Below are 11069 nucleotides of genomic sequence, written 5' to 3' on the forward strand. Positions count from 1 at the left end.
GCCCTACTTGTTGGGACAGTCCTTTGTAGTTAGAACTGACCAGCAGAGTCTTAAATTTTTGCTGGAACAGAAGGTGGGAACTCCATTCCAGCAGAAACGGATTACCAAATTATTGGGGTATGACTTTGTGGTTGAGTACAAGAAAGGTGTAGAAAATAGGGTGGCTGATGCCCTATCCAGAAAATAGGGTTGAGTAACAGATTCCGTCAAAATGGTGGACGAAAAATCGACCCAGGGAGTAAAACGTAATTATTGCATAACACAGGGACCTCCCATGAACTTTTTAAACCATAAGGAGTGAAAAATAATTATGGCATACCACAAGGACCAATGGTGCAATTATCCCTTATAAATATCTCGTATTTGTAAATTTTGTTTTTGTTAATTTTCTGAAATATAACAAAATGTTGCAACTTGCCTATCACCTCTGATAACGACTTGCCAATTACTTCAAAAAATAAAATAAAAAAAAAAGTCTACCAAAATGTTCGCGTTGACGAAAACTTTAAGAGTTTTATTTTTATTTTTTTATTTTTGGGGTTAAAGAGTAATATATACATATAAATAATGAGTTTCAACTTTGGGTGTGAGACGATATCTAGATCTAGAATTTTTTTTGCAACAAAAGAGCTACTCAAAAAGAGATAAAGTTAAGCATAAGCAAAAAAGAGCCTGCAATTTTGTCATGTCTATTTGTTTGCTATAAATGCAAAAGAGAGTCTGCAATTTTGTTCAACTGTTTCCAACCATGCACCTTCCTTCCTGTCCCATGGTTCTTCTCAAAGGCTTTTCTATAGTACATGAAAGAAAAGATAATGCTAATGAAAATATAAAAGAATAGAGGGATAAAATAAAACAAACACAAGAATTTTATAAGCTTCGGTGTATGACCTATTTCAACAAGATAAAATCCAGTAAGCTATTGTCTGGATTGTTAGCAATTCAAGCAGTATATATAATAGAGTCTTTATGGATCGACCTACCTATATATTCAAGTTGGTAAGCGAATTACGTGAAACTTGTTTGGATAGGGAGCCCCATAAAGACTCAAATATTTATTATTGGAATTGCCAGCAATTGGACGACAAAATTGCTGTCAATATTTATCCTAAATGGGCAACCTCATACTCATATGAGAAGGCATTCGAGCTCAAATTGTTCAGACATCTGCCTGAGTAGGTGGAGTCCAAGTATTCTCTAACTCGACGCTATCCATTACTCATGAAATGCATGAGATCTAAATCTTTTTCGAAGTTATTTTTTTCCCTCTCTGCTTTCCTTTATTTTCTAGGATGATCCTATTTCTCCTTGTATTCCTCTTCTGTGATGCAACAATGTACATGAGAGACAAAAAAAGGGACTAATAAAAGCTCCAATTTCCAGCATAAACCATCAATTTAGGAATCCTGAATATAACTATACTAAATCCCCAACCTTTAATTTGACCAAACATAAATCCCAATTGTACAAATTTTGAAATTTCAACGAATTCATCTTAACCCAATAAAATGGAATGATCCAACATGTAATTATAATATTCAATAAGGAAATTCAATCTTCTATTTTGACTAATTAGGGCCAAATCATAAAAATCCCCAATTTTTGCCTCTTGAATCCCTAACCTCAAAATTTTCAATTCACCCTAATCCAACCAAAATCACCTCAATTGACGTCATATAATGAAAAAGCATATCAGAAAACATGCCTCTATGCAATCAATTTGAGAAAAAAAAATCCTCCAATTTTGAAAGGCCCAGGCCAGTTTGGTCGGATTCCTGCCGGAATTCTATTTTCTGCCCCCCCTGATGGATGGTTGAAGGGTTGTTTCAGGGCAAAGGAGGCCCACCAACCTATTTGTAGCCCTAACCTGACTTAACTTCAGCTGAATATGTGAGTTTCGGTTAAAAAGAAACCAAAACTCCCTTATTCTGATGATGGCGAAGGAGAGGACTGCTAGTGGTGGTGATGGGTTTTTTTTTTTCTTGTGTTGGCTGCCACTGCTGCTGCTATTAGCAAGGAAAACTTGTCATGTGTATTGTTCCTTTGGTTTTTTCTTTATTATTATATTCTTTCCTATTCATAGAAAAACTAATGATTTAGATGAACCCATCAGGAGATTATTTGATATTGCCAGTTCTATATTTCCTTACAAAGATAAATCTTAATAGATGTATAGAGTCTGTATATTGAATCCTAACTGTACATATACATGTTTGTATTAAAATTTGCAGGCAATGTACATATATAACAAGCCTACTCATATATGTGAAAGTTTGCTCGACTTGACCCAATCAACAAGAGTTCATCTTTGCCTTATTGCTGCATCATAGGCAAATACTTTCCACCACATTCCAAATTATTCAAATCCTGCAATTTTTATAACAAAATTTATGAAATGAACCCCTTACTAACTAAATTTACTAGACCTGAAGTGTTGTATTGTTCTTCCTCGTATAATTAACGGTGCCTACATTACTAATTAAGTGGATACCGTGGATCCAAACAGTTTTGATGAAAGACACTCCCAGCCTCACATAATAGTCTACTACAACGTGTTGGGCAGATAACACGTGAGAGAGTCTTCATATGAGTTTTAATATAGAGGCTAGAACACCACCTTAATATAGCAAGCCTTGATGTTTTTACAATTATTTTCAGATATAGGTTAAATCCTCGTAAAATCCCTCTGTTCCTATGAGTTGAATCCAAGACATCTCCCTTTCAAAGAAAGGAAAGTGAACTCATGATGTTGGAATATAATTTATATTGTGCCTGTTAGTTTCCAACACATATGATACACGGCAATTATAGTGCCCCAGTGCACGCAGTTATTGGCATGGCTGGATTTACCCTGGATGAGTTCTCAAATCTTGTGAGTAGATCTTGGATTAGCTCTCAGATTTACACATGTATGCATATGTCTGATAAGTGAAGTTGGTATTATCCATTGGCGCAGGTGGATAGTTGGAGTCTATCTAGGATTTCTCAGTATGGATATTTGAAAGGGCATGCAACAAAGAAAGAATTAAACTTAGAGGTCGGTATGCATGCACTTCTAGCTAGAATCTACCCTTATGCATATAAGTTGTCTCACTCATTTCCTTCACTTTTGCAGTTTGTAAATTCAGATACAAAGAAAGTTGAAGATAGCTTCCGCATCATCAAAACTCAAGGTTCCTCATGAAAGATTGTGGTTACAGAGATAAGAGATGGAGCACCTTCTCCCGCTGCAAAATATATCTTGCAACTTCTTTACAAAAAAAAATGTTGATGTGCTTTGTGGAAATATTTCCCAACTCTTTGATTACTTGATGAGCTTCAATGGAATATAAATCCATACTCATTATTTCATTCAATTTTCGTAAGTGTCTAGGGGAGCTACATCTCTTTTGTTCTCATCAAGAAACAATAAGCTTCTAAGCTCATATAATAGGAAGTGAAAATTCTCCAATGGCTGAATCCATATGCCGTTCTCGTTAGACATTTCATTAAGGCTACCCAACTTCCAAGACCTTTAATTTTCTCATTTCCACCTTTTATGAACTCCACGGAGGGATGTTTTTATGTTTGCATCTCAAACCGTTTTTGCCTTTGACTCATTCTGTATTTCTGTGTCCAATTTTATCTACAAACAGATATGATGGCTGAATTGGTTCGAAAATGCCATCCTTAATTCCAATGGTTAAACAAAAGATAATCATGCCATCAATGTCTAAAATGAAGTGAATAAGATCGGTTGGTTTAGGAACTTGTCTTTCCCAACCATTTCATTAAAGAAAGTGAAATAAATTTCTAGTCCTGACCAATATACAGAACACTGATTAACATCAGAAGCTTTTTCTACAATACATACAGAAATTGCCAATCTTATTTACATTGCATAATATGAAGGTCCACTGTAACCAATGAATCGCAAATTGCTTTTGCTTTCATAAAAAACAAGCTTTAGGGCCTATCAATCCTTGTCTAGTACGTGAGAATTAACAAAACTCAACTGCCCCAAACTAAGGGAGATATATTTGTTGAGACAATAAATTGCTTATTGCTTTTGCTTTCATTAAAAATAAGCTTCAAGAATCAAGACCAATGAATCCTTGTTTGGTACGAGAGAATTAGCAATTAGACTATCACATCTTTGCTCTGCCTCCTAAGCATCTCCTTTCATTCGCCAATGCCCTCCTCCTAGTAAAAAGATAGAGTTAAAGAGATGGTGATTAGTAGGATAAAGAAGCTATTGTTGATTCTTACTCTATATGTTCTAGCAATCTAACTAATAGCAAGACAATGTGTAGCATCATATCCAACCTATTGTTTTTTCTTTCTATAAATAAAAGCAATGTCTACATCATTCTAAACAGTTAAACCATCACTAATAATAATCCAACCCATTCCAAAAAGTAGCATGCCGCAAAAATAAAAGAACTAATAATAAATACAATCAGAAAAAAATTGAAGTTTACAGATATACTATTTAATCCAAAAGGCTAACAAGCACAACACCATATACCAAATGCAGGATTTGAAACCTGAACATTCATTTTGGAATGGAGGGAGAAATCAAATCATCACAAAGTGATCATGATTATGATGATATATCAGACAAGGTTCAATCTCCCACACAACATTTATATATATATGGTAAAAAGAAACTTGGCTTTGTGATGCACTTTTGTAAATAAAAATGCTTACGCTATTTTGATGCTCTCAGTCTTGGCAGCTTCAAAATGTCAATTTAAGGTCGCCCTCGATGAGATATATTAGCTTCTTAAGTTCACACCTCTAACAATATGCAATTTAACACCTGCAAATGTCAGCTTGATCTAAAAAATCAATGACGATCATAACTTTTCACACAAACAAAGAGTCACTCAAATAGAACACATTTTTTGTTCAATCACACACACACTTGTCTGTATATAAAATTTTCAAAATATGATATAATGATAAAACAAATATCCAGTCAATATTCTTTTCCCTCCAATAAGATTACAGAGGCAGTGAACCACGTAATATAATTAAGATGTTATTTATTCAAATTTTATTTGATAATACCAATGCAATGGAATGCATTTGATTATTTTGCGCACAAACGAAAGATCAGAATGAGATATTTTCCATTTTCTGGTCCAAATCTCAAACATATTGGGAAAAGCTTGATCATAACATGATTTTCTCTATCTATTGGCGTAAAACCACTCACAAAAAACATTTCACCCATCTCAGTTCACTTGAAAAATGTCTACTATTTTTGTGTCATTTATATGTTCTTTGAATGAGGAGGAAACAATACAAAGAAGAAAATATCTAATTACATACCTTTTTGTAATGATTCGAAAATCTGTAACGATCAGCAACATGGCAATTAGTAATGAAAAACTCAATGGTCGAAAGCCTTCTCTCTCTGCTTGGTCGCTTGAGCATTTGAACAAACACTTACGATGCCGTTCACCAAACCAACAGGAACAGCAGTAGGAGGCTCTTTCCAACGCAAACACTCAAAAGACAAACAAAGGAGCCACCTATTCTGGAGATGGAGACCTTGAATTAGTTGAAAGCAATGGAAATCAAAGAGCAGCCGCAACAAAAAGAGCTGATGTGGCAATAAACTGACCTTTGGATTTATTTGTAAAACAAAATCTCTAGGTCGTATTGATCCATGGGCCGATTCTACTCTTCTGGTTTTGGGTCATAGATGAACCTACGATCAATTTGAAGAGAGGTAAGCTTTTGCAACACCCCACTCAAGCAAGGCTTCAGTGATGTCGCAATCTCTAATTTCAAGTGATGTTAGGTTCGTGGGAAAGCCTTCTCCCGGAAAGGATTCCACACCTGGACATTTTACTATCTTCAATTCTCGAAGAGAGGTGATGCTGTGTATGCAGTTTGGTAGGGCCTGCATTTTCTCACAACAGAAAATCCACAGCTGTCTAAGGTTGCATGGGAGCAATCCTCTGTCCGGTAAGGATTTAAGGTTTTCACAACTCATAATGAGAATTTTTTCGAGAGAAGAGTTCTGATGGAAGCTTTTCGCCACTGACTTCAGCATTCTACAATACCGAATCTCGACGAGTTTAAGTGTTGCAGGTTGAAAAATTGAAATGACTTCTAAAAATAAAGTGTGTGCATAAGTGTCAACAAAAATTAAGGTACAGCAAAAAGTAAATGACACAGAGATTTTTGTTGACAAAGTGGAAACTCAGTTAAGAGAAAACCCACTCCGGAGCAGTCAAACCCAAGAATTCCACTATTCAGAAGACAAAGCTAGATACAAGATAGTAACACTCACATGTACAGATGTAGTGGTCGTACCTTGATCTCTGACGTGTAACCCAACACGAACGCTTCCCAACCAGGTTCACCTACCTGAAGGGGTCTTCAATGAAACTCCTTATCTTAGAGCCGACCTCTAAGATAGACTTCAACTTGTAGCGCAGTACACTTGAAAAACGGCTTCAGATGAGATATCACGTCTCTGAGCTCTAATGGAATTCACACCGAATTCTTGCAGGTCTAAGTGCCCAAGGACCCCTATTTATAGTCTGGGGGTCAGAATGAGCGTCAGGCATAATTTGCCTGGGAGCCGTCCGGACTGAGGACCATGGACGTTTGGACGGACAACTATGCGACAGGATATTTTCGGAATTTCCGGGGAGAAATCTTTCCTGTATAAGAACATCGTCCGGACGGGATGGCTCGATCGTCCAGACGGTCGCACGTCCGCTGCAAGTTATTTCCATATCAGGCTTCGCATGTTCGGACCAGGGGGCAGGAGCATCCGGACGGCTAAACTTCAGCACGCAATTTCCATATATGATGTGCGTGCGTCCGGACCAAGAGGAGCAAACGTCCGGACGGTTGAAGTCGAATCGTCAGTTACCATATATGATGCACCATCGTCCGGACCACAGCTGTCAGGCGTTCGGACGGTCAAATTTAAACTGCGATTCTTGCCTTATGGAAACACGTGTCTGGAGGGGATACCACATCGTCCGGACGGTTGATTGATCTTCCCTTCCTTGGAATTTGGAAAGAATTAGTGACTGATCGAGTGCTGATGGGCGTCCGGACTTGCTGCTGAAACGTCCGGACGGAGCAGGCTGGAACAGAAACTTCTCGATATAGTAGAATGTCCGGACGGAAGAAGCACGTCGTCCGGACATATGATGCTGGACTGTCTAGCGTTCGGACGGGATAACACATCGTCCGGACGTATGGAGCAGTAGACAGATGAGCATCCGGGCGGGATGACACATCGTTCGGACGGACAGGGAACTTGAATTTCTTCGAATCTTGACATCACTCTGAAAGTGGAATCCCTGTTTACAGCATCTTTTACACATAAGTGATTTTGTCCAAACACAAAATAAGGCCAAAATACTAACAAACTCCCCCTTTGGCCATTCTGGGACAAAAATCACTTGACCGGTTTGGAAATACATTCCCGGTCCAAAAATAAAAATTACTCCCCATTTTGTCACAATGGGACAAAGGGTAAACAGAGTAATAAAAACAACCAACTGAAATAAAAATTACTCCCCCTCAATGTTTCAAAAGTACAAGGGTAAACAGAGTAAAAATATCTACAGACAAAAACACATTCTAAATCCCTAAGCAATAGGAAACTAGAGAAAAGTCTGCAAGTGGCCCAAAAGAGAGCAATAGAAATCCTCCAAGTATCAAATCCCAAGACCTTTAGAATTTGAACATCCGACTTCAACAATAGTCAGTTTTCCAAAGGATGCATCTGCCAATCACTGTGCTGGGAGCCGCTGGATGTCATATTCCTGAGTCAAAACCAATCAGAAATATCTCCAAAAATACCATTAGATCCTGTTAGTTCCAAAAATATTGTGGTATTTAAGACAGCTGTCAAATGGATGCCAAAGAGAAATATAAGCAATGCAGCTATTCATAAAGCATAAAAGATCATTCTAGCACACAGACAGAAAAGGATTTTCATGCACAATATCTCAAGAAAATATCTCAACAAATATTCCAATATTCTAAAAGCACAAAGACTTAAAAGAATAACGGAAGACATAATGAAGATCATGGGATGAAAAGAGATGTGCAAATAATGACAAAATCTCAGGAGAGATCCACGAGAAAAACACACAATATGCCATGATAAATCAAATAAAAGTGAAAAGATGTGTGTATGGCAGAGAAAGAGAAGCAAGTCTTAAACCTATAGAGATCCTAACCGGATGTGCAATTGCTAGGTCGGCATATGGCAAGACTGCTCTCATTTGGACGTAAGAATAAGTCTGTCCAAATACTTCACACTGAAAATCTGAAACTTGAGGAAAATTTGTAGAAAAATAATTTTTCCAAAGTCAGTTTCAGAACACGCATGTATAATCCATTGATAGCACAATCAGAGAGCATCTCAAAACTAAACAGAGATATGAAAGAGAGTTGAGATTTCAATTAGCAAAAATAATTTTTCCTGATTACAGAAAATTCAGATAGGCAACTCAACTCAAGCAATGCGTGTGTGTGTGTGCGTGGAGACTCTTTTCCCACAAGGTATGACTTTCCAAGACATGACAAAGAGCAACTAGATTTTCTAAACAAGAGAGAAAATCAAAGACAGATTAGCCAAAAGTCAAACCTTATAGCTTGCTAGGGCCTAGACACCCTCATCTGATACACTCCCCCTAAGATACAGCACATATAATTTTTACTTGCTCATAGAGGGCAAGGTAAGTTTAAGCACATAAGTAGTGATTAAACAAATTTAAACATAACTTTTTATGAATTACTGCTCGAATCTTATGGTACTGCAAACTGTAGGGAGTGCCAGAGTTTATAGATGCTAGGTTCAACTAGCCTGTGGTCAATTTGGCTATCTTATCAAGAACTTCTTCTCTTATCCAAAATTTCCAAAAGCAAAGAATCAGAGAAGGAAAGATGTACCTTTAGGGGAGCTCGGGATAGTGCACTTTTTCACTGCATGAGGAAAGAAGCTATCCTACTTTTGCATAAACAGGAAAAACACTTGGCCAATATAGTCATAAACTCTCAATTATATCCAAGCAGAGTAAATTAATGCTAACAAAATTGAGATATCAGGTGAAAACACATACTATATATGAAAAGCCAAGAAAAAAATGTCCTGCAAATTCTCTCCAATTTTTTTTTTTTTTTTTTTTTTTGTTGAAAACCGATAAACAAAAAAACAACAAACACATGCTTAGAAAAGGAAATGACATCTAATCCCAGCATGTAAGGTAAAACCAAACCTGTCCTCATGGAGAGAGGTTTAGAAATACCAAGACAGAAAAGCAGCCACCCGACGTGCTTTAATTGTCATCCCCAAAAATATATGCAGATGTTTCTCAAGACAATAAGAGAAAATATGGGGACAAAATAAACGGTTCCTCAAACAGAATGGAAGGCATGAATAAGATATGACAAGATAAACAATGCAATGCAAACATACCTGACATGCACTAGGATTTACGAACCAAAATCCTAGGCATGGGAAACATCACCTACTAGGTGAGTCAACTTCCCCTCAAGGGGTGAATGGTCTCATCCTTCCTGACCCATACCTGCTTTACCTGTGGCGGTAGCTTGCAGATTTTGCCCATGTTGGCCATACTCCTTAGCATACCATGTATTAGGCTCAACAATGCTTCATAGCCATGGCTGCTATTGGGCTTCTGTGGCTTTCTCTTGTAGCGCCTTGATTTGTTCTTCTTTGGTTTGCCACTCTGATTGGCAGGAGCAAACCTCTGTTGATGCCGTGGAGCCTGATGTGCTATCGAAGGTAGAGTGCCTAATGTAGCTCTTGTTGGCAACTCCTTTTGATCCTTTTACTTCTGAGCCTGGAATTGTGGACAATTGGGTCGGATGTAACCGGTGATGCCGCAGTGATGACAGGTAGGCAAGCTTCTTTTGTTTGAATGCTTCTTAGTATTCTCTGCAAAATTATGATTAGTGATGAGTGCCAAATATTGTGTATTTGGACCCCTTGATTTGCACTAGTTAGACCTTCAGCCTTGTTATTTTCTGATGTTTTCGTTAGTTTTTGTGTTTTTCTGTTTCTGTAGGTCAATAAGAGAGGAATGGAAAAATTCATAAGGAAATGCTTGGAAATTCGGAGGTCCTGAAAAGTCGATCGATCGAACTTAAAAGTCGATCAATCAAAATTCTCCAGAACCTGCTTTTGCAGAAGCGCACCAGAGCACCCAATCAAGAGTTTCTCCATGACAAAAAGCAGTCCTCCCTCTGATTTTCGCAGCAGAACACGCTGGTTTCGTGACCTTGGTTGTCTCTAGCAAGAGAGGAACCCTAGAGGAGGCTAGAGGAGTCATTTTACATGGGTTTCTAGCCCTAGTTTCATTCTATAAAAGCCGTAGCCATGCCTCCTTGATGGGGAGCTCAGAGAGTAGTAGATAGGTTTAATTTCGTGCACTTTGTAGTATACTTCAGTAGTTTTTGTTCTTAGACACTTTCTCTTGTAAAGCTTTTCTTTTATTTCCATGGTTGTTCTTCATTTTCTTGTGGTGTTCTTAGTCATAGAAGGCTAGTAACCTCAACTAAGGTTGAGGATGAAACCTTTCCATTGATGACACTCACACTCTTGTTATACTACTTGTACATTTAATGATATATCATATTTGTTGTTCAAGTTCCATTCATTTAAATGATTTATCTTTTGCAATGAATGTGGTTGATGGTAGATATAGGACATTTAATGTGTTTCAACCGATGGATACATTGTTTTATCGATTTGAATGATGATATCCATTGTGATTTGTTCATTGAATGGATACATTGGATGATTTGATTTCAAATGGGTACTCTTTGTGATTTATCTTTGTGTTGGATTCATTTAATGGTTCTAGGGTTCATGGTTGAGAAACTTGAATGACACCCTAAGCTTAATGTTCTTTGGGTGTTCAAGTGGAAACCAAGAGTGTGAGTTGTTGGATTTGGTTTGGTAGATTCCTTAGCCTTAGTTCCTTTTGATTTGAATATTTCATTTCATCTCGTTTAATTAGTCTTTTGTTCTTGAATCAATACTCAAACCTTTGGAACTAGGTTAAAATGAGGTTGAT

The 11069-nt window shown here is 37.4% G+C and overlaps 1 long non-coding RNA gene across 1 annotated transcript; it reads left to right on the top strand.

Annotated features, from left to right (window-relative positions):
* Positions 1 to 2912: 2912 nt before the first annotated feature.
* On the top strand, positions 2913 to 3451 carry LOC133880553 (uncharacterized). The gene is made up of 2 exons (XR_009902326.1): positions 2913 to 3037; positions 3116 to 3451. It is a non-coding gene; the product is annotated as an uncharacterized LOC133880553 (long non-coding RNA).
* The last annotated feature ends 7618 nt before the right edge of the window (positions 3452 to 11069 follow it).

The sequence above is a fragment of the Alnus glutinosa genome, chromosome 10, assembly GCF_958979055.1.
Source record: "Alnus glutinosa chromosome 10, dhAlnGlut1.1, whole genome shotgun sequence".
NCBI lineage: Eukaryota > Viridiplantae > Streptophyta > Magnoliopsida > Fagales > Betulaceae > Alnus > Alnus glutinosa.